The sequence below is a fragment of the Petaurus breviceps genome, unplaced genomic scaffold (genome assembly GCF_028583685.1).
Source record: "Petaurus breviceps papuanus isolate PSGF00001 unplaced genomic scaffold, PetGlider_PUasm1.0 91133, whole genome shotgun sequence".
Lineage (NCBI taxonomy): Eukaryota > Metazoa > Chordata > Mammalia > Diprotodontia > Petauridae > Petaurus > Petaurus breviceps.
The window spans coordinates 99913605-99931686 of NW_027187419.1; the positions used below are offsets into that span (position 1 = coordinate 99913605).

Sequence of the window (18082 nt, forward strand, 5' to 3'; positions counted from 1 at the left end):
AGAGTGAATACTGTCCACTGGTGAAGGACAGTGCTGTTGTTGCAGGGGTCTGGGAGCCTTTCTGTTGGTTCAGAAGCCCTGAAGAAGGATTTTCTTGTTGTATGTTTACAGAAATCCTGGGAGAGGGCTTTGCTAATGTGTTCAGGGGTTCTAGGACTGTTCTACAGACAGAGGATGAATTCATGAAGGGACTGGCAATGTATCTTATGGCCTTGCTAAGCCTTGTCTCCCCAGGAACTAAGATTGCTGAGAACTTGCCTAGTGTCAAGATGAAGAAATTCCTCCATTTGGGTATTAAGTGCTGTGTTTAAACTTGATGTAACTCTGGGGTAGATTCAATTGTGATCCAGGGGTGGGGAACTTTTGACCTTATTGTGCTCTGTGATTGACAAATGAAGGTACTTTACTTATGTTTGGAAACTAATCTCCATTTGAGAAGAGGGGTTTTGTGGTGGACCAAATGAAGGTATAGCCTAGGGGTGGAGAAGTATTTAGAACAGGGACTTTGTAATTGATTGAATGATTGGAAGGTCCTGGGGTGGGGTAGTCCTTGGAGATTATTTAATCATGCTTAGTAAATGCTGTATTTGGAATGATGTCATTTTTTGATCTTCTCTGTTCTTGGTTGGTCACTGAATAAAATGGAGAGCACCTATGCTGGTATTCTGAACCTTGGGAAGTTGCCTTTCCTTGGCATTACATTACACCTGGCCACCTGGGCCCTAGTTAAATTTTAGAAGAGTTGTGTTCAGAATCCACAGAACGCCCATACCAGTAAAATTACACCTCCTTGAAGTACAGGAAAACAATTGAAACCTAAATAAAATCAAACATAGGGGTAGCTAAGTGGCGCATTGAATAGAGCACAGGCCCTGGAGTCAGGAGGACTGGAGTTTGAATCTGACCTCAGACACTTGACACACTAGCAGTGTGACTTTGGGCAAGTCACATGACCCCAACTGCCCTCCAAAAAGCAAACAAATAATAATAATAATAACAAAATAAAATAAAATATACTTTACAGGCATCATTATTCCTCTCTACCTGGAAATTTTCAATCACTTCTTTCATGACCCCCACAGTTTAAGAAGGGCTGAAGGGATACAGAGTGGAAATAGTTTGAGTCCCTGCTCTAGTCAAACCATTCTTTAACTTTGTTCATTTCTTGAATGCCTTCCCTTCCCTTCCTCTCCTTTTCAATTAAAGTTTATTAAGCATCTACTATGTACCTGGTACTGTGCTAAGGGCTAGGAACATAAAAAGAGGCAATATAGTCCCTGCCTTCATGGAGCTTAAAATCTAATCTTTTGCCTATTAAGTTGCATTCTGTTAAGTCCAGCTCAAAAAATAACTCCACAAGGAAGTCTTTCCCTGTTGCCTGAGACAGTAACATCCATTCTCCCCACACAAAGCACTTTGTATTATACTTCTTCAGTACTAAAATATTTCTAAGCCCTGTTTAAACTGTAAAAGCTATGGAAGCCATGCTCAAACCTTTCCATTTCCCCTAGAACCTCACACTGTTTTGTCTGTCAAGAATTGTGATTATGAGGGAGGGGGACAAAATGTGAAACTCAAGGAATTGTGGAATTGAATCCTGTAAACTAAAAGGAAACAAATTAATAATAAAAAAAGATTAAAAATAAATAAATTAAAATCCCCCCCCCCCAAAAAAATTGTGATTATGGGGCAGCTTCTTAAGCACAGTGAATAGAGTGCTGGCCCTGGGGTCAGGAGGACCTGAATTCAAATGTGACCTCAGGCACTTAACACTTACTAGCTGTGTGGCCCTGGGCAAGTCACTTAACCCCAACTGCCCTGCATTCCCCCCTCCATAAAGCAAAAAAAAAAATGAATTAGTCTAACAAAGTACTGACAAAGGCTGACCAGTCTCCTTATGGAAAATTAATGATTTATAATTAGAATATCAATTATAAGTCAATAGTACTTCTCAAGTACTGGAGAATACTTAAAAATAAATTTGTTCTTCAGTTTCAAAACTTTAAAAAAAATTTTAACATCTATAATACTAACTTTCCCTTAATCACTATAAAGAGTAATTTCAATACAGTCCTAGTTAAAACAAATTCTTAATTAGTAGAATCCAAATTAATCAGGCTTGATTATATAATTCTTTTTTCCATCAAAATTATTTATAACTCATCTTTCCTGGAAGAAAAGAATGAGATAACAAGAAAGCCTGGTCTTTATAATACTGTTTTAAGGAATAAGGTCTTGAAATTTTAGATTACTTTACAAAATTAAAAGTATTATATAAATGTCAGCTTTTACTATGATCTATCTAAGAAGTCTGCAAAATGCCCTCATTGAGAACCTCCTAGTCTATACTAAAAGCAAAGAACCATGCAAATATACCTTCCTCGCAAGGCTTTGATACCACTAAAACAACCAATTCATTCTGAATACCAGCCAATACATCTAAAAAAATCAATAAAGAAAATGTGAACTTTGTCTGTAATCCTTTAGAATGTAAAATAACATATTCTAATACAGAAATGAGAGATTTAAGAGCAGACTGAAAAAGAATCAGCTACATGAAACTTATGAAACTAGGTCTCAGGATCACCAGTTTATACTATCCAGGTCTGTTTGCAGTTAGAGGGAGTGAGTAGGGCAGGAAAATATTCTCCATAATTAGAAATCGATACACCTAGAATTGTCAAATGAGATAATGCATGTAAAAGGCTTTGGCAAAAGCCTTAAAGCATTAATTACATAAATGTGAGTTATTGTCATAAAACCTATGTATCAAAAATAATTTTCATTTTCTGTCCCATATACAGCATCTGTATTTATATGCTTCCATGAAATATAATTAAAAGAGATGATTTTTGCCCAAGTTATGTTTCTGCAATATCTCCAAATTGAAGTATAGTCACCTTTACTTCCCAATACCTGATAGGAAGCACACTGCATTGGTATATATTTTTGAGATCCTAAAGATGTTTAAAACTGGCACATCCATACAGTGCCAAGCTCATAGTAGGTGCTTAATATCTGACTCATTCCTAATCCCATCCAAGTATCTTATATTTTACCAAATATGAGAAGACTATTTCCATCCAAATCCAGCAGCCCATCAGAGTAGGGCAAAGAAAATTAGGGAAGATTAGTGAAGTCCACAGAGTAACTTTTAGTGCTCAACACTAACTTTCTATCATCCTCATCAACAGTCCAAGGAAATTAACTAATTTGCCTCCTGATATCCAATTGGTTAAGTGTCAGAGAAAGGATGTGAAATCTCTCATCTATATTAGCTATCATATCTATTCATCCTCCTTGTTCCATTAGATTTCAGCAACAAGGCTTGTTTTCTCCTATACATAATTCACAAATACTTTCTGTGGAGTTTGTGATCTATTTCAGTTCTGAAAAAGTAAGGAAAGGTGAAGGTGATGGAAGAACCTACATTACACAATTCAACACAACCTGGTGAGACCAGTCATGAGAAACCTTTTAAGGCGCTAGCCCTTCCCACCAGAAACATTGTGCCATACAATCTCACCTTCCCAGTACCAAATAATACCCCCCCAAAAAAATTAAATTTCAATTTAAAGATATCCCACAGCAGCCAATAGCACCCAAGAAATTCCCAATTATTGCAAAAGAAAATCTATCTATGACCTAACTCTCACATAAGAAAGAGATTTTGTAAACCGTCAGATCTCATGGTTTCCTAATGTTAACTTTTTCATCTCCCTTCAGAGCACTATCACTAATATATTTTCTCAACTGTGATCACAAGTATACAATCATTCATGTTTCTTTTAAATTTTAAAACTTCTGTACCTAGACTTGGTTGCAAGATTATGCTAAATATTATTATTCAATATACCCAAATGACAATTAGATAAAGAATAGAAGAAAGAAAAGAGATCCCTGTCAAATAAAAAAAGGAAAAACCATTTTTTAAAAAAAGAGAAAAAATAAAGCAATCCTATATTTGAACAATAAAAATTCCCATTAAGTGGCAAATCAGTTTATTTTTAAAAGACTAGAAATTAAATAGCATAGAAGAAAATAAGCAATAAAGTAACAAAGGAAAATTACTTTCTGAAATGGGATATCTTTTCATACATAATAAGCAGAAGACATTTATTTTTTCCCTGTTCCCATACCCTTAAAAATTAATATTCCAGAAATGATTAATCATTTTAAAATCAAATTATGCACCAACTAACTGAATACAGTCAGATCACACTTCCTATTTCTCCAATGATTATTCATTGTTAAGTCAAAATCCATGTGCTTTGATTTCCCACCCCCATCTGTAATATAGCTATATTGTAATAATTTGGAGGTATGTATTTATAAGGAACTTTCTGATCCTTAGAGAATATGAACTATATAAATACATTTTAAAGAAATTTTCTATTTAGCAACAACTCTGCTCTTAAGTTCCTTTGTATCTTTTTCCAAAATTCCTCTTCTTTTTATTGTCACTAGGGATACTTCCATGAAAACAGTATCATTGCTACTTTAAAAGAGAGGGTTTAATCTCCTTACTATTTATGTATAGTTTCAAGGCAAGGAAGCAATGTGTAATCATCTATTCTCTACATCTTCCAGTCAAACTAGACCTACCTGTGCATTTGTCAGGAGGAAGAGTTAAACTCATGTGACACCAAACTTTTTCCACACTTGAGGGAACCTCAAACCAAAGGTGATTCAAAAAATCTGAGTTCAGTTAAACTATATAAGGTCCCTGGGAAGAGGGAAGATAGGCACAGAATGAAAGAGGATGTTTGATTCTCTAGCAGTCCCAAATGCTTTCCCCTAGTACAGGAAGACCATTAAGGGTAGTACTTTCTATTTGTCTGGAAGACTTATCAAGGACTGTAAGGTGGAGGAAAAGGAATCTATCTTGACTTTCTGTATTTGGATTTTCTCACTGGAAACCTTGTTTGGTGCAATATCAACATTACAGATGGAGCTGGGGAATTTAAGCACAAGGACTTTGACTTAATGAGTAATCAATAGAAAATTAGGAAGTGCCATCTGACTGTATTCAAACAATTTTATGAGGCCTTCCAGCTGAACTCAACCTCAGACCATCAGTAACAAACCATAAGTTACATACCCAGACAAAATAAAAAAAAAAAACAACTCTAACAATGAATATTATAAGTTATACTACAATGAAGAGATCTTGATTTTTTTAAAAGCTCCAAAAAATAAACTAAAGCTGGAACTGTCGTAAGACTCATCAACTTCAATAACAAACATTGATGAAAATAAAGGAAGAAGTAACAAACATCTTAATGTTGGTGAAAAATTTGTATTTTGCATTCTATTTTAAAAGTTTGTATTTAAGCATGGGTGTTAATTTCAAAATTAAATTCAGTAAAGTTTTACTTCTTTTAGTTTGTGTGATGAGTAAAAATGTCTTTATAATTGCAAATTCGATAAATGTTACCTTTAAAAAAAAAGAAAGAAAAAAAGAATATTCCCCAGGGAACATAACCTAATGAAATATACTATGCACACTGTGGCCTTTGGTACCTTCTCTTCTTTCAGATACCTTGAGAGTCTTTAAAACTCATCTACTTGGTTTGATAGAATACTTTTTTCCATCTTCAGAATCATTTCCAATTTCATATATAGCATTTTTTGAAATGTGATATTAAAGTCTAAATTTAGTAGTTCCACTGTTTGTGATGGTATATAAATCTTTACAATTCTTTCTTTTTTCCATATATTTATTGTCCTACTTGCATTCTTGCATTCCCTTGGAATGCCTTTGCTTAGACCATTTGTTAAGCTAAGTTCTCTTTAAATAAAATAAAATACTAGCCAAAAGACTACAGCAACTTATCTCAAGAATAATACACTTTGATGAGGTAGGATTTATTCCAGGAATGCAAGGATGGTTTAATATTAGGAAAACCATCAGTATAATTGAGCATATCAACAATAAAACTAGCAGAAACCACATGATCATCTCAATAGATGCAGAAAAGGCTTTTGACAAAATACAACATCCATTCCTATTAAAAACATTAGAAAGTATAGGAATAAATGGAGCCTTCCTTAAAATAATAGGTAGCATATATTTAAAGCCATCAGCAAGTATTATATGCAATGGGGAGAAGCTGGAAGCATTTCCCATAAGATCAGGGGTGAAAGAAGGGTGTCCACTATCACCCCTCTTATTCAATCTGGTACTAGAAATGTTAGCAGTAGCAATTAGAGAAGAAAAAGAAATCAAAGGAATCAAGTTAGGCAAAGAAGAGACCAAGCTATCACTCTTCGCAGATGATATGATGATATACTTAGAGAATCCTAGAGAATCAAGTAAAAAACTGCTTGAGACAATAAATAAATTTGGCAAAGTTGCAGGATATAAAATAAACCCACATAAATCCTTGGCATTCCTATATATTTCCAATGAAACTCAACAGCAAGAAGTAGAAAGAGAAATCCCATTTAAAGTTACTGTAGACATTATAAAATATTTGGGAATCTACCTGCCAAAACAAACCCAGGACCTGTATGATCATAACTACAAAATACTTTTCACACAAATAAAATCTAACTAATTGGAAAAATATCAATTGCTCATGGCTGGGTCGAGCTAATATAATAAAAATGACAATTTTACCTAGATTAAATTATACATTTAGTGCCATAACAATTAATTTACCAAAAAACTACTTTATAGAGCTAGAAAAAATAGTAACAAAATTCATCTGGAAGAATAAACGGTCCAGAATATCAAGGGAATTAATAAAAAAAAAATGCTAGGGAAGGTGGACTAGCTTTACCAGATTTCAATCTGTACTATAAAGCAGCAGTCATCAAAACTACTTGGTACTGGCTAAGGAATAGAGTGGATCAATGGAATAGATTAGGCACATGAGATTCAGAAGTCAACGACTACAGTAATGTATTGTTTGATAAACCCCCAGACCCTGGTTTTTGGGATAAGAACTCACTATTTGACAAAAACTGCTGGGAAAACTGGAATATAGTATGGCAGAAACTGGACATAGACCATTATCTAACACCATATACCAAAATCAAGTCTAAATGGGTTCATGATCTAGGTATAAAGGTTGATACTGTAAGCAGTCTGCTAAAACAAGGAATAGTTTACCTATCAGACTTGTGGAGAGGGAATGACTTTATGACAAAACAGGAATTAGAGAACATTATAAAATGTAAAATGGATAATTTTGACTACATGAAATTGAAAAGTTTCTGTACAAATAAAGCCAATGTAACCAAGATTAAGAGGGAGGTGGGAAATTGGGAAAGAATCTTTACAACCTACGTCTCTGACAAAGGACTCATCTCTAAAATATACAGAGAACTGAGTCAAATTTATAAGAATACAAGTCATTCCTCAATTGATAAATGGTCAAAGGATATGAACAGACAGTTTTCAGAGAAAGAAATTAAAGCTATAAGCACATGAAGAAATGCTCTAATTCACTATTGATTATAGAAATGCAAATCAAAACAACTCTGAGGTACCACATCTCACCAGTCAGATTGGCTAAGATGACAAAACAGGAAAATGACAAATGCTGGAGAGGATGTGGGCAAACTGGAACACTAATGCATTGTTGGTGGAGTTGTGAACTGATCCAGCCTTTCTGGAGAGCAATCTGGAACTATGCCCAAAGGGCTATAAATACTTTCATACCCTTTGATCCAGCAATACCACTCCTAGGGTTATATCCCAAAGAGATCATAGAAATGGGAGAAAGACCCATATGTACAAAAATGTTTATAGCAGCTCTTTTTGTTGTGGCAAAGAATTGGAAATTAAGGGGGTGTCCATCAATTGGGGAATGGCTGAACAAGTTGTGGTATATGCATGTTATGGAATATTATTGCGCTATAAGAAACGGGGAGCAGGCGGTCTTCATATTTACCTGGAGAGGCTTAAAAGAACTGATGCTGAGTGAGAAGAGTAGAACCAGGAGGAATTTGTACACAATTACAGACACAACGTATGTGTGATGACCAACTTTGATAGACTGGACTCTTCTCAACAATGCAGGGATATAAGTCAATCCCAAAAGATACATGATGGAGAGAAAAACATGCATCCAGAGAAAGAACTAGAAAGAACTAAATTTATATCCAGGTGGAAGCAAAATACCTGATCTTTTTCGTTCTCTTATTTGATTTTATGTCCTCTTTACCATTTTTCATTCCAGCTGGTACAATCCATCCTTATAACCTGACCATTGTATAATGTGAAAGTATTTACAGATCCTATACTTGATTATAAGATGCCATGGGGGGAGAGGGGAGGGAGGGGGACAAAATGTGAAATTCAAGGAATTGTGGAATTGAATCCTGTAAACTAAAAGGAAACAAACAAATTAATAAATTAAAGAATTAAAAAAAATTTTTTTCCTTCTAATACTTTTCACTAAGCTGAGGTGAAATTGTTCTATCTATATATAATATTGACTACTAAGGTATTTCATTTGGTAGAATAAAATGACTCACCTCCTACATGTTAAAGTCACCATAAAAGATTATTTGAAAAACATAAAAATGAAATAATTTTGACTATCCTTTGGTCATTAATATCATTTAGTTGATCAATGAAATGATTAATTAATATCAAGAAGCATAAAACAGGTCAAAAGATGTTTGCCAGAGACATGGGGGATATCCAATGCAGAATCCAAATCAAAAAGGGATTTCTTATAGATGGTGAAGACCTCTGGATGTTCTTGTTTAAATGTGACATCTTGCAGATACATCAAGTCCCAGAACCGTGTAGAATCTCCTATATAAAATCCATAATCATGCAAAAAGGTTCAGCCTAATTATTCATCAAGGCAAAAGTAAGTGGCTAAAGAATACCTATTATCTAGATTATGATAAGCAGATAAATAGACACTCTATAGAGCATATCCTTCAAAATATGTATCTTAGACAAATACTGCAGATGAAAAATTAGCTGGGTCCAGAACTGAAAAGGAAGGAGGATATGCTGCCTTTGAGAAACTGCATAGTTTTTGCTGTTGTCTTTTAATGACTCCAAACTTCTCCCTGGAATAAAGTCCCATTTTTTTTTTCAACACCAATATTCTTCCAGTGAGATAACATGGTTGTGAGTCAGTCTCAAAGAAGTTAAGTCAAGTAAAGCACAAAGGCTCAATAAATAGGCAAGGAATATTGCATTAGGAGACAGTAAGAGATGGGTTTTTAAGGATGGATCAAGAATTCAACAGGCAAAGAGGAAAAAGATCATTCCAGGCCTAGGGAACAGCAAAGGCTCAAAGCAGGAATGCCCAGAGTATGTTCAGACAATAGCAATGAATATAATTTAGAAAGAATAAGGGAATAAAGTATAGTGATCAAATCTGTTATTTCACTGCTGTAAGGAACTCCAAGACAAACTCTAATCTATATCAATGTCAGTGAGCACCTTCTCTACAACTCAGTCTTAACAGAGTTGCCTAGAGCACTGAGAAATTAAATTACTTATCCAAGGTCATTTTCCCAGTTATGGGACTTGAACCAAGATCTTCCTAGGTCCAGTTTGCCAAGACTTGCTATCTGCTACACCACACTGAAAATTATAGAGGGCTTGAAATGTTAGGCAAAAAGTTTAAACTTTATTGGGGAGAGAGTTAGGAGCTATTGAAGATTTTTAAACCTGGGATTGAGATGATCAAATCTGTATGTGAAAACAGTCTGGCAACAGCTTCTGGATGTTTACAAATTCATCTAATAGTCCAGTTTGGGGAACATGGATTTCAGCTCCAAATGAATGGACAATATAGATAGATAAGGCTTTATAGGTATGCTCAGGACTCATGATTTCGGTTCCTATGAAGAAAAGATTACATCTGACTTACTGAAGACATATTTGAATTGAGAATACTTCTATTCCAATGGGACCACGATCTTATGTTAATATTCACTCTACTTGTGTGGAACACATGCCTTTTCATCCCTGCATGTCTTTCTATAAGTCCTCTAGGAAAGAGTCAGCAGACTCGCTGGAGACAGACTTACTTTCCTCTGGTTCTTTTAACATTTCAAAGAAAACTGTGAAACACTCAATCTATCCAACTATTACAACTTATATGACTGGCCTACCTCCTTTCTAACCTTACAAATATTTTATTATGCCATTAGAACATTTCTTGCATACAAAATATTTTAACTACTCCTTCATTTCCAGTGCAGTTCTAAACCTGAACTGCCTTTTCACCACGTGAAATTCATGTCCATGTCTTTCTCTAAGTCTTCAACACCTGAACTTTTAAACAAGAGGGTAGAGGAACTTACTCCTCTCTCATGACCCCACCTAATCACAGATGATCCTAATTTCTTAATAAGCTTTGTGGAATTGGCTGAAATTTGAGAAAGGGACCACAGAAAGACCAACTCTTCCTGATCACAGTCACCAAATACCATGCCCTTTTAATACTATCTCTGATATAAACTTTTCTTCTTCTTTTCCATTGCCATTACCCTAGTATGGGCTCTTATTACCTTTCACCTAGGTCTCTTCTTCCTCTAATTCAAAGGTTTATCTTAACTCAGGGCTTATGTCTTTCCCACTCCAATGAACCCATGGATAGATTTCAGAGACTTTCTATAAATGCAGATTTTAAAAAATATTTTGATAACTACTTCAATATAACTGGTTTCCTTGGTAATCCTATGTTTTTATTTTGCATACTCTGAGTAGGGGTTCATACATAGGGTTTACCAGGCTGCCAAACAATTTCATGACCCAAGAAAAGTTAAAAATTCTTGCTCTAGTTAATGGTCCTCCATTAATCCATCCTAGGGACTACATTAAATTACCTGATGTACAATTCTGATTGAGTTACTCCTCTTTACTTACTGAAAAAAAGCTCACACACACTTCATAACTTGTCCCAAAGCTGTGTTTTAGTTACCCAGATTTGCATTCTTGATGTGATACTTGACTCTGCTCTCACTCACTCCATATATCCAATCATTTGCCAAATCTTGTCATTTCTAACTCCACTACACCTCTTGCATTCAATCCCTTCTCACTAACTCCCACAGCTAACACTTTGGCTCAGGTCCTCAACACCTCCTGCCTGGATCATTGCAACAGTCTCCTAATTGGTATACCTGCCTTAAGTTTTCCCCACTCCATTCATCCTCCACACTACTGCCAAAGAGAATTTCCTAAAATAGAACAGGTTTGATCATGTCACTCTCTATTACTCCACCTCTGTTTGACATTTAAAGCTCTTCATAACCTGGCCCCTTCCTATCTTTCATCTTACTTCCACAGACCCATATTCTCACACTATATATAATAGCCTATCTATAACTCACACATGATATTTCTATTTACTTTTGCACTGCCTCTTCTCCATATTTGGGATACTTGCCCCTCCTCACCTCCACTTTTCTTAGAATACGTGGTTTCTTTCAAGACTCAGATCCAATGCTACCTTCTGCTAGAGGCCTTTCACAGTTCCATCTAGGGCTACTTTCTACCTATTCTGTCTATATCTGGTACTTACTTATTTATACACATCATGCCTTTCCCATTAGAATGTAAACTCCTGTCTTTTTGTGGGTTGGCAGGGCGTGAGGCAGCAGCACCATGAAGGCCTCGGGCACCCTGAGAGAGTATAAGGTAGTTGGGCACTGCCTGCCCACTCCCAAGAGCCTGGTGCTGCCTCTTTATCGCATGTGGATTTTTGCTCCTAATCATGTTGTAGCAAAGTCCCGACTCTGGTTCTTTGTTTCCCAGCTGAGAAAGATGAAGAAGTCTTCTGGAGAAATTGTATACTGCGGACAGGTCTTTGAAAAGTCCCCTCTTAGAGTGAAGAACTTTGGCCTCTGGCTGTGTTATGATTCCAGGAGTGGGACCCACAACATGTACAGGGAGTACAGGGACCTGACCACTGCTGGTGCCATCACTCAGTGCTACCGAGATATGGGAGCCCATCACTGTGCCCGGGCCCACTCCATCCAGATCATGAAAGTGGAAGAAATTCCTGCCAGCAAATGCCACCGGCCCACAGTCAAGCAGTTTCACGACTCCAAAATCAAGTTCTCTCTGCCCCACAGAGTTCTACATCACCACCACAAACCACGCTTTTCTACCAAAAGGCCCAACATCATCTTCTAAGATTAGAGACAATAAAGCACCTATTTGATTTAAATAAATTTCTCAATTGGAAAAAAAAAAAAAGAATGTAAACTCCTTGAGGAGGGACCTTAGTACAATACTAAGTACAGAATAAGAATGTTTATTTCTATTCCTTTACATGTATCCTATACTCCAAACTTCACAAGTTTATCCTTTCTAGGAACACTTACTACTCACATTGGAGAATCACTGCAATCTCCAATGAAATATTCTTTTTTTCCCTCCCTTTGCCCCAATCTCTACCTGTCAGCACTTATCTACCAATGTGGGGTAAGGAGTACAGTGCTGGATCCTGCCTCACTGCCTAATCTGAGACCACAGACAAATTACCTAGTATCTCAGATTCTGTTTCCTCATCTAGAAATATACAGCTAATGTCTTCTACAGTACCACCTCACAAGGTTGTTGTGAGGATTATATGAGACATATAAAGTTCTATCAAAACCTTAAATCACTACACATCTGATTCTTAAATATGACCTCTTGCACTATGCTGACCTTATGATTATTATCACACAATGTCACGCAAGTTATTTGTGCACATTACACCTCCCCCATTACATCATAAATTCTTTTTTTTTTTTCTGGCAAGTCAACTGGGGTTAAGTAACTTGCCTAGGGTCACACAACTAACAATTATCAAGCATCTGAGGCCTGATTTGAACTCAGGTCCTCCTGACAGCAAGGCTGGTGCTCTTTACTTCACCACCTAGGTGCTCCCTTAACTCTTTCAAGGCATAAGCCATTGTCTTACTAATTTTTTCGTGATTCTCAATATTTTCTGAATTAATAAAATACTCATAAAGTAAGCACTAACAATAACCATATTACAAGGGCACACTTTTTTAAAAAATTTGGAGTCATTTATTTGTCTTTAACACTAATGAATATCTGTGATTTTATTTTAGGCTGAATGAAGACAATGGAAACTATTTAGACAGAAACTGTCTGCTACAAGAAAGGTGGAATATAGTAAGTAGTTTAATGCTGGACCTAATTTCTGCCTACCTTCTCATTCCTTTCTTGATCTGGGAAATGAATTTTTCCATCCAAATTTAAGTGTAAATAGGAATGGTTAAGACACATTGGAAAAAAGAGCCCAAATGAAGGGCTGATCCCAATGACTACTAGAAAAAAGGTAATTAAAAAAAAAAGATTATTGAGCAAACTGCTTCAAGAAAAAAGGTGTATATTTTAAGAAACAGATTCATTTGACTTGTCCAACTATTATTATAAAAAAAACCTCTGGTCATTTTACACTTTTTTTAAAAAGAGATCCTTTCTACAAAAAACAAGCAAACTTTTATAAAAAATATGCTACATCTGGTCAAGCATTTCAACTTTCCACTTTAATTAGCCAGAACATTTCAAATATATGCAAATAATCATCAGAAAATTAGTCTTAAAAAGATAAACTACTAACTTAAGGTTACCTCAGTGGATTCATGATTCCATCAATACAGGTATTCCTGCCTTTGATACAAACTGCAATCCATCTACACCTATTTATCTGGTGTGGTTCTTATTTGGTGTTGTTAAGTCACGTCTGACTCTGGGAACCCATTTGGCTTTTCTTGGCAAAGATACTGGAGTGGTTTGCCATTTCCTTCCCAGATCATTTTACAGGTGAGGAAACTATGGCAAACAGGGTTAAGTGACTTGCAAACAGGGTCACATAGCTGTTAAGTGTCTAAGGCCAGATTTGAACTCAGAAAGATGAATCTTCCTGACTTCGGGCCAGGCACTGCTTCCACTATGCCAACTAGCTGCCCCGTTTTTATTCACATTCACCCACAGATATGCCTAATCCATCTAATCAATATATTAGAAGTCTTTTTCCCTTTCGTGGATATCAGTACTGCCACTTAAGCAGTCCATCTGTTATATCTTTGTTATATCAATAGGTAAATAGCCCATTTAGCACAGTGCCTGGCACATAGTAAGTACTTCATAAATTATTTCTTATCAAATGTAATCTTATATTTGCAGGATATCCCTAATGGCAGTTCTTGTACATCAGTCTTCATTTGAAATATGCTTCAGCTTACTTGCACCCACTATTCATCTCATTAGGGGTTAACTTCTAACTTTGATTCTAGGTTGATGGTATTCTAAGATTTATATAGTACAGAACCATTTCACATAACATCCATGTTAAAAAGCCTGACTACTGTGCTGTGGTACAGCTTGGAATTTAGAAAAGTACTGAACAATTTCCCAAATGCTATCGAGCCCTCTTAATTACTCCTAATCAGAACCACGCCAAGGCTTTAGCCCCAGGGAGGGCCTGACCAGCCGCCTGCCAGAGGGACTCCAGATCAGCAGCAGCTGTGGCCGTTTCCAGATTTATCAATACATAGATGCGAAGGACAAGGTGAGAGGCCAGTGCAGTCTGGACTTTGGGACCAGTAAGTGGGAGTGCGTGGCTTTTACCCCTGGGGCGAGAAACCACTGAGACGCTGTGCCAGCGCCACGTGGCAGCTTCAGCTCCTGGCCTGCAGAGTGTAGGGGGACCAAGCACCAGTCTGAGGGGTAATCGCTCTTGCTTTAACCTGCTTGGATCTGGATTGCAGTCTAGGGTGGAGGTCCTGGGGTGTGGGTCCAGCTTGCCAGAGCATGTGGAGACCTCAGAGAGGGCACCCATCTAATACCTCCGGCAGCTGAGAAAACCCCAGCGTTTGGGACGAAAACTCCCCTGTCTGGTGGCAGAGTCCTACTGTGGCAAAAAGCCCAAAAGTCAAATCATTGAGTGGCAAAATGAGCAGGCAAAGGAAACAAAGCAGACAGAAGATTCCAACATTACACTCCTATTTTGGGGATAAGAAGCAGCAAGGCATGGAACAGGAGGAAATCAGTGAAGTCAGAACTCCTGCACCAAAAGCTTCAAAGGAAAATACGAGCTGGTTACAGGCCATAGAGGACCTTAAGAAGCAGATAAGAGAAGTTGAGGAAAAATTGGGAAGAGAAATGAGAACAATGCAAGAAAATTATGAAATGAGAGTCAACAGCCTGACTGAAGAAAATAATACCTTAAAAAACAGACTGACTCAAATGGCAAAGGAGGCTCAGAAAGGCAATGAGGAGAAGAATGCCTTAAAAAGTCGAATTTGCCAGATGGAAAAAGAATCTCAAAAGCTCACTGAGGAGAATCATTCCTTCAGAATTAGATTGGAGCAAATGGAAGCTAATGACTTTATGAGAAATCAAGATGCTGTCAAACAGATCCAAACAAATGAAAGAATAGAAGGCAATGTGAAATATCTCATGGGAAAAACCACTGACCTGGAAAATAGATCCAGGAGAGATAATTTAAAAATTATTGGACTACCTGAAAGCCATGACCAAAGTAAGAACCTAGAAAGCATCCTCCAGGAAGTTCTCAAAGAAAACTGCCCTGATGTTTTAGAACGAAAGGGCAAAATAGAGGTTGAAAGAATCCACCAATCACCTCCTGAAAAAGATCCCAAAAAGAAAACTCCTAGGAATATTATAGCCAGGTTCCAGAATTCCCAGATTAAGGAGAGAATATTACAAGCAGCCAGGAAGAAACAATTTGAATATTGTGGAAACACAATCACGATAACCCAGGATCTGGCAGCTTCTACACTGAGGGATTGAAGGGCCTGGAATGTGATATTCCAGAAGGCACAGGAGCTGGGAAAACCAAGAGTCACCTACCCAGCCAAACTGAGTATCATGTTTCAGGGGAAAATATGGTCATTCAGTGGAATAGAGGACTTTCAAGCATTCTTGCTGAAAAAACCAGAGTTGAATAGAAAATTTGACATTTAGATACAAGAAGCAAGAGAAGCATGAGAAGGTAAAAAGGGAAAAGAAATCATAAGGAACCTATCAAAGTTGAACTTTTTTTTTTTTTGAAGCACTCGGGGTTGGGTGACTTCCTCAGGGTTGCACGGCCAGTTGTTGTTTCTGGATGTGGTGCTGAGTGTCTGGGCCTGGATTTGATCTGGGTCGTCCCGGCACTGGAGCCGGTGCTCTTGCTCGCTGAGCCACCTGGCCAAAGTTGAACTATTAACATTCCTACATGGAAAAACAATAATTGTAACTTATGAAACTTTTCTCAGTAGTTGAAGGGATTAGAAACATATATAATATATATGTATATATGTCTTTATATGAGGGTATGCGGGCACATGAATACAAATGTGAATGTGTGTATATACTTTTACAGATATACATAGATAGAGGGCACGGGGCCAATTTAACAGGAAGGGATGATACTTAAAAGGTGAAATTAAGAGGTGAGAGGAATATAATGAGAGGAGATGGGGAGAGATAGAGTGGGGCAAACTATCTCATACAGAACAGGCAAGGGGAAATGGTTACAATGGAGGGGAAGAATAGGAAGGCAAAAGGGAATGGGTCAACCTTATTCCCATTGAATTTGGCTTGAGGAGGGAATGAAATACACACTAAATAGGGTATTTCACCCTACAGGAGAGTAGGGAGGGAAGGGGATGAGAGGGGGGATGATGGAAGGGGAGGGCAGGCTGGGGGGGAGGGAAGTTGGAAGCACCCACTTTTGAAAAGGGACAAGATCAAAGAGAACAGAACAAGTGGGAGGTGGGATAGGAGGGAGGGAAATATAGTCAGTCTTTTACAATACATCTACTACGTTATTGTTTTGATTAGCCACACATGTACAACTTATACTGAAATGCTTGTCTCCCCAGTGGGGATGGTGGCAGGGGGGGGAAGGGAATGAATCTGGAATTGAAAGTTTTAAAATCAAATATTCAAATATATATATGTGTGTGTGTGTGTGTATAAAAAAAATAAAAATGTAACAAAGAAAAAAAAAAGAAGAGTCTAGACACAGTAAATAGAGAACCAGCCCTAGAGTCAGGAGGAGCTAAGCTCAAATCCAGCCTCAAACACTTGACATGCTTACTAGCTGTGTGATCCTGGGCAAGTCACTTAACCCCAATTGCCTTGCCTTCCCCTCTCCAAAAAAAGGGAAAAGTCTAAACATGTGTTTTGTTCTGAGGAAAATCCCTGGATCTTCCCACCTGCCCCCAAATCACCTCCTCCCCAACCTCTTTTAAATGGAAAAGGGGGCTAATCCATAAACAAATATAGCTGAATCTTATACTCTCTACACCTTTCAGATAACAGTGACACTGCAAAGATGCTGTCTACTATAGATTTTTGGCAAAGGCAAAAATCCTTTCACATACGTTAATCAAAGACACCCTCAATATAGGAGAGTACAAAACTGTTCTGTTTGATATCTGTTGTCCTGTCAATTTCTTCAATTAATGCTCTCGGGGTACTACAATTTCATGGGGTCTATCTAATGTCTAGCTTTCTGCAAACTTGTTTTCACCTCTATTATTTAATTTTTTTTTATTTTTGCTTTTTGGAGGGCAATTGGGATTAAGTGACTTGCCCAAGGTCACATGGCTAGGGGTGTGTGTGTGTGTGTGTGTGTGTGTGTGTGTGTGGTGTGTGTCAGGCCGGATTTGAGCTCAGGTCCTCCTGACTCTAGGACCGGTGCTCTATTCACTGCACCACCTAGCCACCCCTATCACTTAGTTTATAAAGTGAAATTAGATGAACTTTTGTCACCTTCCTCCACAGTTTTATAAAAGTTTGTATTCAACATTAAGGTTTCCTTTGGTTGTCATACTTTCCACTTCAAAAAAAGACTGTGTTACTAAGGCAATTTTAGCACCTTCCTGCCCCTCTTCTTATAGACAATGGTTTATTACTGATAAGCTTGCTCATTAAATGGTGATAATCAAGGTCAGCATTTTTGCCTTTGGTTCAATTCCAATTTTTCAACCACTAACAGCTTGTCTTGAGTGTCAGTTTAAAAAAGCTTCTCCATATTCTTCTCATTTTTATCCTGTCTTTTAATGTGATGTTTTTAACTTCTGTTCTAACTAGCCAATGATCCAACTGCACAGAAACAAG

The 18082-nt window shown here is 37.2% G+C and overlaps 1 protein-coding gene and 1 pseudogene across 2 annotated transcripts in view; one reads left to right on the plus strand and one right to left on the minus strand.

The window, feature by feature from the left end:
- Positions 1 to 18082, minus strand: part of TLK1 (tousled like kinase 1) — a 181876-nt gene that overhangs the window by 135772 nt on the left and 28022 nt on the right. The window lies entirely within an intron of this gene.
- Positions 5261 to 13540, plus strand: LOC138154732 (large ribosomal subunit protein eL20 pseudogene; annotated as a pseudogene).